The sequence below is a fragment of the Amblyomma maculatum genome, chromosome 2 (genome assembly GCF_055883805.1).
Source record: "Amblyomma maculatum isolate TAMU_Amacu chromosome 2, ASM5588380v1, whole genome shotgun sequence".
NCBI classification, from domain to species: Eukaryota; Metazoa; Arthropoda; class Arachnida; order Ixodida; family Ixodidae; genus Amblyomma; species Amblyomma maculatum.
The window spans coordinates 225,489,569-225,502,138 of record NC_139345.1 but is presented as its reverse complement, the minus strand read 5'-3'; the positions used below and the strand labels follow the sequence as shown (position 1 = coordinate 225,502,138).

The following is a 12,570-nucleotide window of genomic DNA, read 5'->3' as shown; positions in this document are numbered from 1 at the left end:
ATGTTCATGGTCGAAAAAACGTCATGAGTGCCTTTTGTTGATTCCCGGTGGCTTGCATCGCGCTCAGCAAAGACGTTAACAACGAACGGGTTGCACTCCTCTTTTCCGTTCACACTGGGCAAGCTCCATGCCGACGCAACATCACCGCAGCACGCGCACTCGATAATAATCTTTATGGCGAGGCCATATTCACGTTCACCTTTCCCTACCGTGACGCTACCGCCTCACACCTTGTACTTCACAAATGACATCAACGCGTTCATTGAGTCCAAACTGACTACAACTAAGCCAGTCTCGATGTCCGATGGCGCGGCCGCAACATCGTCAGCGCGAGTGAAAAAATCCATCTTTCGCTTGGTGGCCGGTGTTGAAGAAAGAACTTGTAGCTTTTCTTGGGCTTCCATTTCTCTCTGCAACAACTCTGTACGCTGCAATATTTCGGTGTCGCGCCAAATGCGGCTGCTGTCCGGAATGCATTCACTCGTCTGCGATCCTGTTAGGCCTAAGTCCACTTCGGTGCTTTCCGCGGCTTCGGCATCACTTGCTGTTGGCGGCGGACTATTCTCGACGCCGGCCGAAGGAACTGAGCGCTTCTTGAAGTTGTAGGCCGATCATTTCTTCCTTTTGCCAAACTTGTGCCTCGTTGCAAACTTCGGCGTTGCTTCCGACATCGTGCCGCACTCGTCACAACCCTACGACTGAACAAGGAGAGACACGTCGCCTGCGGAGGAGCAGATGACGGAAACTTTGCGCGGCCAATCACAGCGCGCTTTTCAATCACGTGTGCTAGCTCGACGAATAGAACCGCGCATTTGGACTTCTTTAATGCTCGGATTTCAACGTCATCAGTAAGCTGGCGGAGGCACTTGTGGCGGGAAATGGGAAAAGAAAAGCTGCTCTTTCCAACGCGACCAAGATGGCTGCGATCGCGCATGTAGAAAACGACCTATGCACATCGGAAAAAAACATTTTTTTCGCGGATTTCAGCTGACAGTGATGCTATAAATTGATTCTGTGGCCCAAATACTGCACCGCGAGCTATAAAACCTGGCGAATTAAAGGAATAGTAGCTACAGATTCTGAAAATGTCACTTTCAAAAAACCAATTTTTTTCGCTATTTTTTTCGTCTCGAAGAGCCGTGTCGCCCCTTAAAGGGGCTTCCTCGCTCGGCGCAAATGCGTACATTCTCCCCCAGACTGATTCTTCCTCCACCCCTTTTCCCCACTTCCTCGCAGATGCGTCGCGCGAGCCACACCAGAGGTAGAGGCTGCCGCTGCAGTCGTGCCGCACGATCGCGAAACCTCACTGCTTCTATGACTTGGGTCCTCATGTGTAAACTGCATATAATGAAAACCTGCATGGAATGAAAAAACGCGGGCATTTAAAAGTTCGTTATAACCAGGTTTAACTGTATCTGGCAACATAGATGAATTCTATAACATTTGAGTGGCTGGCAGGCATTGTAATCGAGCTTAACAAGTGGTATACAGTTCAACCTTGATGTAACGAAGTCGTAAAAATCGGCAGTTAGCATGCGATAGCATTACCGAAGCACTTGCCAGTTGTAAGGACTTCGTTTTTATTTCCTCTGAAAGTAATCTATGACCTTCTTTTGCGTCTGCGTCTATGACCTCACACTGCGTTCATAGGCCCACAGGGATTGCATCGCTTCTTGCTGTAATGTTAAACTCGCATAGCGCCGCATCACGTCAATTGCGTCAAGCACTTCACGGTTGCTTGAGGCTCTGCAATCTTCAGCGTCAGTGTCACTGCCTAAGTCCTCCTGCGTGTTTCGCTGCACCACGATGGAGTCACTTCCTCAGTAGCAACAATGCAATTGTCGGCGTAGAAGTACTCCAAAGCGCCACCATCAGGAATGGCCCAGGCATCTCCACGCTTCTTCGAGGCCGGCCTGATCGCCTCCCTCGCCGTGTACAAGTGCATGGGCAGCGAATGGACAGTGAAGGAGTTTACAGGGGTCAGGTGGACGCGGCTGGCACATGACCAGGTTAATTGAAGTAATATCGGAGAGACCTCCGCCCTGCGTGGGTATAATGTGGCTGATGATGATGATGTAGCACCACAAACCATTTTTTCCAACTCTGCAGAACCTCCAAACTAGTCCATGCAATCGAACAGCCATGACATTATAAAAAAGTCTTTTTAAGAAAAACCCACTTGAAAGGCAGTAAAATCTCATTAATTCAGCCCTCGTTAACCCAGAAATTTGAACTATACACTGCCTCCAAGCTGCAGGAGCACAGTAAATAGTCCCTCAAGTATTTCAGGAAGGGATGTATATTTTTCCACCAAAACAGTGCACTTAAAAACATCCAGTTGAACCTCGTTAATCACCAACACGGGTGTAGTAAATTATCAGATTATACCTCCGCCCTGTGTGGGTATACAGTCGAACCCGGATATATATTAAACTCGAAGGGGATCGCGAAATAGTTCGATATATGGATAATTCGATACGTAAATGCTCGTTAATTCGACTCCCATTAATTTGGAAAATCTGATAGTTCGACCTTCGCGCCTGGTCCCCAGAATTATGTATAGGAGTCTATGGGACGAAACTCTAGTTAATTCGGACAACTTTGGGCAGCTACCAAGGCTCGAAAACGAAAATAAGACGAACGCGGCGCAATAGCGATACCCAAAAGCAGCATCGCCATGGACATCAATTATTCAACTTGGCTCGACTTGTGGCTGGATGGGCGCTTTTTCTTGTTTTTTCACGAGTCGGCATTACTGGCGGTGCCATTTTGTCGTTTTGCTACTGTCGGTGCGCTACGCTGTTGTATTGAAGACTGCTCGCTTTAGTGCGGCTCATTGCTTCTCTGTTGTGCGCTGGTATCACCCCACTCGCCCCCGATGGCAACACCGGCGAAACGGCCGAAGAGCTACGAGGCCAAGGACTTGGCTACCAAAGTGGAAATTTTGCGGGCCCTTAAGAACGGGCTCTCCCGACAAGAAGCAATGAAAAAATATGACGTTAAAAGGAGTACTTTAAGCACATATGTAAAAAATGAACAGATTCTTCAGGTGTTCGAAAGCGAGAAGTTCCAAGCGTCAAGAAAGCGTCTGCAAACAGCAGCTCATCCGGAGTTGGAAGAAGCCTTGCTTCGGTGGGTGGTCAACTCACGTGATGAAAACCTCCCATTGAGTGGACCCCTCATCATGGCGCAGGCCGAGAGGTTTGCACTGATGATGCATATCGATAGATTCAAAGCGTCAGAAGGGTGGTGTGCGCACTTTAGAGACAGACATGGTCTCGTTTTCAAGACTGTGTGCGGCGAAAGAGGTGCCGTCAACGAAGATGTTGCCAACAACTGGAAGAACGCTCAGCTGCTGGAACATATTCAGTTCAGTTCAGTTCACTTTATTTTCCTTTCAAGTGAAAGTGGAAGACGAGGCAAAAGGCGTGTAACCTGACAAGGCCTCGTCTCCCATGTGCAGTTCGCAACAGGCAACACGTTACGACGCATACAAAGGGACATGTCCTGATTAACAATACAGCAAATTAAAAAAACAAAAATAGATATACAAGTTACATAGAAACACACAATGCAGTTTACAGTATAACACCACTTTGGAGCGAAACAAATACATAAGAGAATATGACAGCGCGAAGATGAGAACAAAAATGCAATAAAAATATGGATCTGTATTTGACAGGAAATATAACATGACGACATAGACTGTAAAGAAAAAAAAGATCATCAAGAAAAACGAAAACTGATCATTTGGATTCAGATGGGTGCACCTATATTCAATAAATATATTCCGTGGTCTTTAGGAATGCTTTATATGCTGATTTGAAGGAATTAAATGGTAACGTAAGATCAATCCTGTGTTCATGAAGGTTTAGTAATTTTACTGCTTGATATTCAAGATCCTGTTTGCCATAATTGGTTCTGGCTCTTTTTGTTTTATGTACAAGGGTTCGAAAGCTATAATGTGGAGATATATCTGTGTACCTTGTGTACAGCTTTCTTTTATGGATGATTTGCATCAGTTTAAAGTAATATACCTTGTTGGCTGGTAACAAATCATATTTTAGGAAGAGTGGCTGGGTTGGCAAGTCACTTATTTTACATTTGTAGTTTTCAAATAGACGTAGAATGCGCTTCTGCAGTACAAGTAGCCTATCGTAATTTCCTTTCGTCGTGGTACCCCAGACTAATATTGCATAAAGTAGACGCGAGTAAAATAATGTGTAATACAAAGTTTTTTTAAGCCAGAGAGGGATAAGAGGCGCTATACGGCTAATACAACCTACGGCACGGGAAAGATCGGTTAGAAGGTGATTAATATGCGGAGTCCAGGATAAATCTTCGTTAAACCAGACACCTAAAAATTTTTGTGTAGACACCTGATCAATATATTCCATTCTGTATTTAAGTGTAATATTTTCTTTAGCAACTTTGTTAACTGGTTTGAATAGTATAAACTTTGTTTTGTGCGTGTTCAGCTGCAAACTATTGTTCTCGAGCCAGATAGACAGCTGGGATAGGTAAAGATTGGCTTCCTTTTCGATCCCCTGCACATTTTTGCCCGTGAAAAATATACTAGTGTCATCAGCAAAGATGGTTATTTCAGGTGTGTTTTTAACCTCAGTTATATCATTTATATACAACAAAAATAGTGTGGGACCTAGTATGGAACCTTGGGGTACTCCAAGTTTTATTTCTAGATTTTCCGAGCGCTCTGCATTGAGATTTACGAATTGGTGTCTGTCTGATAAATAGCTTTTAATGAGGTCTGATGCAACGCCTCGTATCCCATACCTGTGGAGCTTATAAAGCAAAGTTTCGTGGTTAACTGAATCGAAGACCTTTCTTAAGGGGGGACACTGGTCTTAGAGCTATTTTCATTATTTTAAAGCCAATCCTGATAAAATCATACCCTTTTGTTCAGATTTTTATGCTGATTTCAAAAATGTAACTTGTTTTTCTCTATGTCAGTTAATTCCCGAGATAATAGTATTAATTATCCATTTAATTAGTACTTCCGCGCAAAAAAAATGCCTCTATAAAACATCATTTTTAATGCATGGCAGTACAGTACAATGACCAAAGAGTGCAATGATCAAAGCAGTTTTTCCATTTTACCCTTATTAGCAATTTTGCTGCACTTTGAAAGTTGGCCTTCAAGACGTGCCTATCATGCTTCAATTAACTTGGCAAAATAAAAAATTTTTGAAGCTTGAATAAAGAATTCTGCTTCGATCATTGCATTCACTGCACCTTCAGCTTTATTTAGAAAAAGGAATTACATCTCTATCTGTCCTAGATGCAGAGATATCGACGAACTAAACCAGCCAAGTGTCCAAAATTTGAGTTTTGAGAAAATGGGAAAAAACAAACTAGGCACAATTTATTCAAAATTTCAAAAAGATATATACATATTTACACTTGCAGACAGCTAATATGCACCAGGCATGTAATCTGACTGCTTGGGCTGACTAGAATGCCGCTTTTTCAGTGCCCGATGCATGTTTTCCGCAGAGGCACGCTTGCGTACTGATTCGGCTGTTCGGCGCCTGTCCTTCTCAGCCATCCTCCTGATATTCTGGACGCCAGGGTTCATATTTAGCTCACTCAGTATTTTTGAGCATGCTTGTAGGTTTCCTGCATTGAAGCGGACAACAGCCTCCGCAACAGCTGCTTGAACGGAGAACAGTGACGCATGGCGCTCCTTTGGTGCGAGTGACCATATTAGGGAGTGCAAGCTTTCATTACTGTTCTGGGTTTTTCCCTGCTGGCACCGCTCCAGCAGCTTTGGGTCTGCCAAGCGCTCATAAATAGGCAAAAGTGCTTTGCACACATGTGGTGGCAAGCTGTATCTGTGCTTGGGAGCAGGCTCTCCCTTGGCTGCAGCAGCATTCTGGCGGCACCACGAGTTTGCGCCTGTCGGGTAGAGGGTGTGATTTGACACGGTATCATTGGAGGTTACGTGATGATAGGTAGCCATCACTGCCTTATGCATTGCCCCAACATCTCCAGCATGGGACTTCAGGGCCCAGCTGTAATACGATGTCAACTTGGTGACAAGGTCGCCTGTCAGCTTTCCTTTGCCACTCAAGCTCTCTTTTGCATCACCTTTATGCTTGGCAATTGCATTGCGTAGGGCCGTTCCCATCCGCTTCTGCACATGGTTTGTGCAGTCTTCTTTGCTGATTTCGATGTAGCCGTACACAGCTGATTCTTGCAATGCAAGAAATGTGCGGCTATCGCCGTCTGAGAGCATGGTCGTGTACCTAAGGCCATGTTTCTCCAGTGACCTTTCAAACAAAACAAGTCCGGCCTGAACTTCCATTTCACCGGACTTTTTGTCCGTGTTCTTTTGGCACAAGTGGCTTTCTTTCCACGCCTCATAGGACGGGTCACCTTCTTTGGGCCCACGCTCACACCCAGCACAAAAGTTACTGAAAACTACATAGTCGAGTACCAGTTCAGTAAAAAGTTCTACTACGGCGCCGACACCGATGTGGGATGAATGACCCCGGGTCATCCATGAACCATCGAAAGAGACAAATGTTCCCGGGGTTGTCAAGGTTCAACTCGTTATAGAGTTGCCGAACAGAACGGGCGCTGTCTTTCAACACTCCTTCGGCTGCGCGTGTTGCTGCGGGCGTCAGCTTACTCTTTACGTAGTCCTGCCACGTTTTCGTGTGCAGGCCACGATGAGATATGTTCATCGCCGCAAACACATCATTCAGCGCCGTTTGCCTATGTCCGGTACTTTGCATCGCGCGTGCAGCAAGGATATTCACGGCAAACGGATTTATCTTCTGGCTGCCTTGCACGCGCGGCGAATTCCATGCCGATGAAATGTCCCCGCAAATCACGCACGCGAGAGAGAGTTTAACGGCTAGACCATATTCACGATTTCCTTTTGAAATATGGACATCCCCGCCACACACTTTGCACTTCACAGCAGACAACAGTTCGTTCAGCGACTCCAAACTCACAACAGTGAACGTCGTATCGTCCGCACGGCAACCGCCGGTCGCGTCAAGAAGACGGGCGTCAGAAGTGGCGATGAAATCCGCTTTCCTCTTCGTCGCTGCGGTTGAACCCAGCTCCTGCAGCATTCCTTCGGCTTTTCTTTTCTTTTCAATCAAGTCCGAAGGCTGCAGCATCGTCGTGTCGTGGCGGACGCGTCCGCTGGGCGTAGGCGCCGCCGAGCTCGCTAGGCCTATTTCGTCCGCGGGGACTTCTTGACTTGCCGCTGGCACCTGCACATCCTCGGAGCTTTCGGGTGCCGCAGCACGGTTCCGAAAGTTGTCGCCGCGCGCACTCTTCTTCTTTTTGCCGAATTTGTGGCGCGAGCGGAATTTACTGAGGGGCATCGTCTCGCCTCGGTCTCGACTCAGAACAAAATGGCGTCTCGGACGCTTTCAACGGCTGCTGGCCCGCCGCATGCAGACGACGTGCGATAGAATCAGCCAATCGGATGGCTCAGTTGCAGTCACGTGCGCTCAGCAGCGAATCAGACGCCGCGTTTTCGTTTTTCTTTGTGGTTATTTTTCTCAGTGGCCATTGAGGGCAGACAAGCGCTAGCGGCGGGAAATTGAAACCCAGAAAGCGCTCTTTCAAATGAGCCTAACATGGCCGAGATCGGTCCGGCGGAACGGCAGTTGCGCGCAACGAAAAATGTGCCGTTTTATCGTCTGCTGCTGCGCAAATTCAGCCCGCGCGATGATTTCAATTCGTTATTATGCTGAAAATACTGACTTCTGGAAGAAGAAAATTGGTGAACTTGTAGATTAATAGCCACAGATTCCAAAAATGCCATTTTCAGAAAATCGGTTTTTTGGTCATTTTTTGGTCCCAAAGACCCGTGTCCCCCCTTAAATCAAGAAAGATTCCCAGAGTGTACATTCTTGTTTCAATATTGTTTATATAATTAATGATTTTACTTTAAGCAGGGCCTCTTCGGGCGTCTTGTTCTTTTGAAACCCGAACTGAAAGGGTGAGATTATCTTGTGTTTCTGGATGAACCCAGTCAAACGATTATTTATAGCCTTTTCGTATACCTTTGAAAATACCGGTAAGACTGAAATTGGTCTGTAATTAGTGAACTCATTTCGCGTTCCTCCTTTGTGTATAGGTACCACTTTAGCTATTTTAAGCTGATCTGGAAATATGCCAGTTGAAATAGATACATTTATTAAATGTGACAATACAGGGCTAATCTCAGACGAAACATACTTCACGGTCGAGGCTTGTATGTCATCATAACCACTTGCCGCATTTGGCTTTAACTGCTGTATTAGTTTTTCAGTTTCCGCTGGCGTAACAGCACTTAGTACTATAGACTTAATTTGTGAACATACATTGCTTCTGTTGTCGGCTGGGTGTTGGGGGCGCATTGCTGTATTGATAAAGTACTTATTCATTTCATCTGTTAACTGTTTGCCGCTGTATACATTGCTGTTTAAAAACATTTGTTGCAATGGGGGGGAATTTAGGTTTTTGCCGACGAGGGCGTTTACCTGTTTCCATATTTTTGCAGGATTACTTTTTATTTTCGAAAACATTTCTTCATAATATTTTAACTTCGATTTCTTTATATCAGCGTTTATTGTTTCGAAATTTCTTGTACTCCGCAAATAGGTTTACGTCTTTAGTAGCAAGAAATCTGTGGAACATTTTATTCTTAGCTGTTATTCGTTTAAATAATGCGTTATCTATCCATGGTTTCTTTATTTTATTTTCGCGCTTTTTTGCTCTTTGTAGAGGAAACGCAGAGTCATAGCAATTCATGAATATATTTAAGAACGCTTCGTATGCTTTATCTGCTTCAATCTCTAAGTATACTGGACACCAATCCACCTGTTGAATTAGAGCTTTAAATGTGTTGAGTGACAGCTCATTGATATTTCTATGCTGGAAATAATTGTCATTATTTGTCTTTTGCGATAGGGGATGCGTGACGTAAAAAAGAGGTAGATGATCACTAATGTCGGACGAAAGCGTGCCAGAAATGAACTGTGAGGCAACATGGTTCGTTACACAAGCATCAATGGATGTAGAGCAGCTGGGAGTAATTCGAGTTGGTTCGGTTACAGTATTTACACAACCGTACGATGCAATAAGATTATTAAAATTACGTGAATGAGTGTCATCAGAAATTGCATTGATGTTGATATCACCCATGATAAAGAATGGCTTTAGACAAGATTTACAGTATTCGAGCACCTCCTCAAACTTTTCCAAAAAACGTCGCTTATAACCGGTTGGCGGTCTGTACACCCCAACAAGTATAAATTTATTTGTATCAATCCCTAAGAACTCAACGTCAGGATTTGAATCCGTAATGTCATCAATTACCTCACTTGCGTACTGGTGCCGCAAGTAAATGGCGACACCGCCACCTTTTCTGTTTCGATCCAACCTCATGCACGAGTAATTACAAATTTGAGGGGAAGAATCGGTTCTATCTAACCAGGTCTCACAAAACAACAATGCATCAAAATTCCCCTCTAGTTCATCCAGATAAGTAATCAAGTCATCCTGTTTGTTCCGTATGCTTCTCAAATTCAAATAAAACAGAGAAAAGCATGGTTTAAAAAGGCTGACCCTTTCAGCAAGTGAAACACATTCTGTAGAGTCATCCATTGACACGTGCAGCATGAATTAACCAGTGGAGTTGATTGAACTGCGGTTACAGTCAGTGAATAAGGGCAATGTCATTCTTCGTAGCAACATGAATGATATTGGACGATTCATCCTTGCGCGCAAAGATTTTGCCCCCGCTTGTCCAGACAAACTTCCATTTAGCTTGCTTTTTCTTTGCGACAGTAGCGCCAAGAAGTTGTTTGTTCTCCCTTGTCAAATGCTCGTTAACATAAATCGGACTACTTGACTCGTCAGAGTCATCTGTGGAAATGTCAAGGTCATCTGTGGCAATTTTCTTTTTCTTAGTCTTGGCAAGCAGTGCATTCCTCTTTGCGCGACTTACAAAACGGACGACAATGTTCTTATCACTTCCATTCATTGTCGGCACTCTGTGGCAAATATCTATGTCTGCGTCGTGTATGGTCTCGCCCACCAGTTCACCGATTTTTTTTACAATGGCAGTCGAGTCGTGTTCTTCTGGAACACCTTTGATTTCCAAATTATTGCCTCGATTATACTGCTCAAGCTCATTAAGGCGATTTTCAAGCCTTTGGTTTTCGGCTCTCAGCCTTTCATTTTGCGCAGTGAGTGCCTGTATTTCTGATCTGAGGGCCTTAATGTCATTTCCTATTTCCTTGACCTCATCACAGGTGTCGCTGCAAAAACGTATGCTCTCCTTAAGTTCCCTGATGTCTGCACGCATCTCTCTGCGAAAATCTGCTAGCAACTTCTCTATTTCAGCTTTGCCTCCCATGCTTGACAGGTGCAGGAAAAATGCGACAGAAAATAAACACTTCACAATGAAAAAAATCTTTCGCTGTGTTCGGCAGCAGTGCAACGCATTCTACTAGCTAAAAAAGCTAATCAATGATTGTTTGTGCTCACCTGTGAAAAAATACGTTGATCAGTCCACCGCAACGTGCGTGCACTGCTGCCGAACTGAACAGCAATTCCACAGCGGTGGGCTTTTATAGCCAGTCGTCGCTCGGGTGGGCTCCAACTGCGCAGGCTTGGACGTATTCGCCGGTGATGTAGCGGTAGATTAGGGCAGGGCTGATTACAGTGGTAGGGCTTCCAAATGTGGTTCGACAAAGGCCTGTGAAAAAATACGTTGATCAGTCCACCGCAACGTGCGTGCACTGCTGCCGAACTGAACAGCAATTCCACAGCGGTGGGCTTTTATAGCCAGTCGTCGCTCGGGTGGGCTCCAACTGCGCAGGCTTGGACGTATTCGCCGGTGATGTAGCGGTAGATTAGGGCAGGGCTGATTACAGTGGTAGGGCTTCCAAATGTGGTTCGACAAAGGCCTGTGAAAAAATACGTTGATCAGTCCACCGCAACGTGCGTGCACTGCTGCCGAACTGCATCAGGGAGCATATGATCCAAATGACATTTTTAATGCTGATGAAACAGCACTTTTCTTTAAGGCATTGCCTGACAAGACTGCGACAATGAAAGGAGATCCCTGCATCAGAGGAAAAAGGAGTAAAGAACGAGTCACCATTCTTTTAGCCGCAAACATGACAGGGACAGAGCGCTTGCCGCTTGTCGTCATTGGAAAGGCACAAAAGTTACGGTGCTTTAAGAACGTGCCTGCTCTTCCGGTGGAATACCGGGCTAATAAAAGGCCTGGATGACATCGGAAATTTTTCGCGGCTGGATACAAAAGTTAGACTGACAGTTTTCCGCAAAGAACCGCAAGGTGTTAATTGTCCTTGACAACTGTAGTGAACATAACAGTGCCACCGGACTGAACAACATTGAAGTTGCTTTTTTTGCCGCCCAACACTACATCGGCCCTCCAACCGATGGACCAAGGTATAATTCAGTATGTGAAGACTAAATACCGCAGGCGCGTGCTGGAACGCATGCTACTGTGCAATGAAGTCGGTAAGCAGTACGACGTGGATCTTCTGAGCGCGGTCAACATTCTTGCCTACGTTTGGAAGAACACGCCTGCGCACGTCATCACTAACTGCTTCCGACACAGTGGCAGAAGTGTCGCCAGACGACAATGCAGATGACTGCCCGGATTTCGGAGGTGTGCTGCTGGATGCGGTGACACTTGCCGATTACATCAGCATTGATGACGGCGTTGCTACAGTCGGCTCTCTAACTGAGGAAGATTTTGTCCGGAACGTACTGCACGGCGAAGATTCGGAGGAGGAAGAGGGGCTACGAGAGGAGCAGCCTCGGCCCCCTCGCACTGTGAAGGAAGCAGCAGAGGCCCTCGTTGTGTTAGAGGAATTTTGTTGGGGCACTGCAGATGGCATGCGCGCTGCTAAGCACCTGGAAGGACTGTGGAAAATAGTATCCGCGTGAGTTTCTGCGGGAAAGCAGACAAGCATTCGTGATTACTTTAAGTAATAGAGGTATGTTGAGATAAAATCGTGTGTTTTTTTTTTTTTTTGTTCTCTCGATAATTCGGACATATCTTACGGTCTCTAGAAGTCCGAATTAACGAGCTTTTACTGTATACAGAAATCGGCTTGTGACGGTACTTAAGATGCGAAAAAAACGATACTGTATTTGTCGCGTAATCAACCCACTCGCATAATGAACCCACCCTTCACTTTTGCGCCCGAGAATTTGGAAAAAGAAAAAAAAAAAACCGTTAAGGCCAGCTCGCTCACATGCAAGCGATTGAGCGATCTCGGCCACGAGCGGCAGCGACAGAGCAAAAAATTTCCAACTTGTTGGAACTGCGTCCCTCTCGCCACTCGAGCCACCGTGGCAGCTGGGAACGACAATCTCAAATGGGCGTGGCGCTGCCCTATACCAGTCGTCGCCGAACTTTCCCCTCTTATTCTTTTCGCGCGTGGCTTGAAAACGTCATGCGGCAAACGGCCGAGGGTGATACGATCGTCTTCGGGGATGGCACACTTTTCAGCGTGTGGTGCGGAGTTCGATATATGACGCGGCTTTTCTATACTTTTA

General features: G+C 45.6%; 1 protein-coding gene across 2 annotated transcripts in view; it reads left to right on the top strand.

Moving 5' to 3' along the window:
* Bap60 (Brahma-associated protein 60) overlaps positions 1 to 12,570 on the top strand; it is a 149,910-nt gene that overhangs the window by 101,719 nt on the left and 35,621 nt on the right. The window lies entirely within an intron of this gene.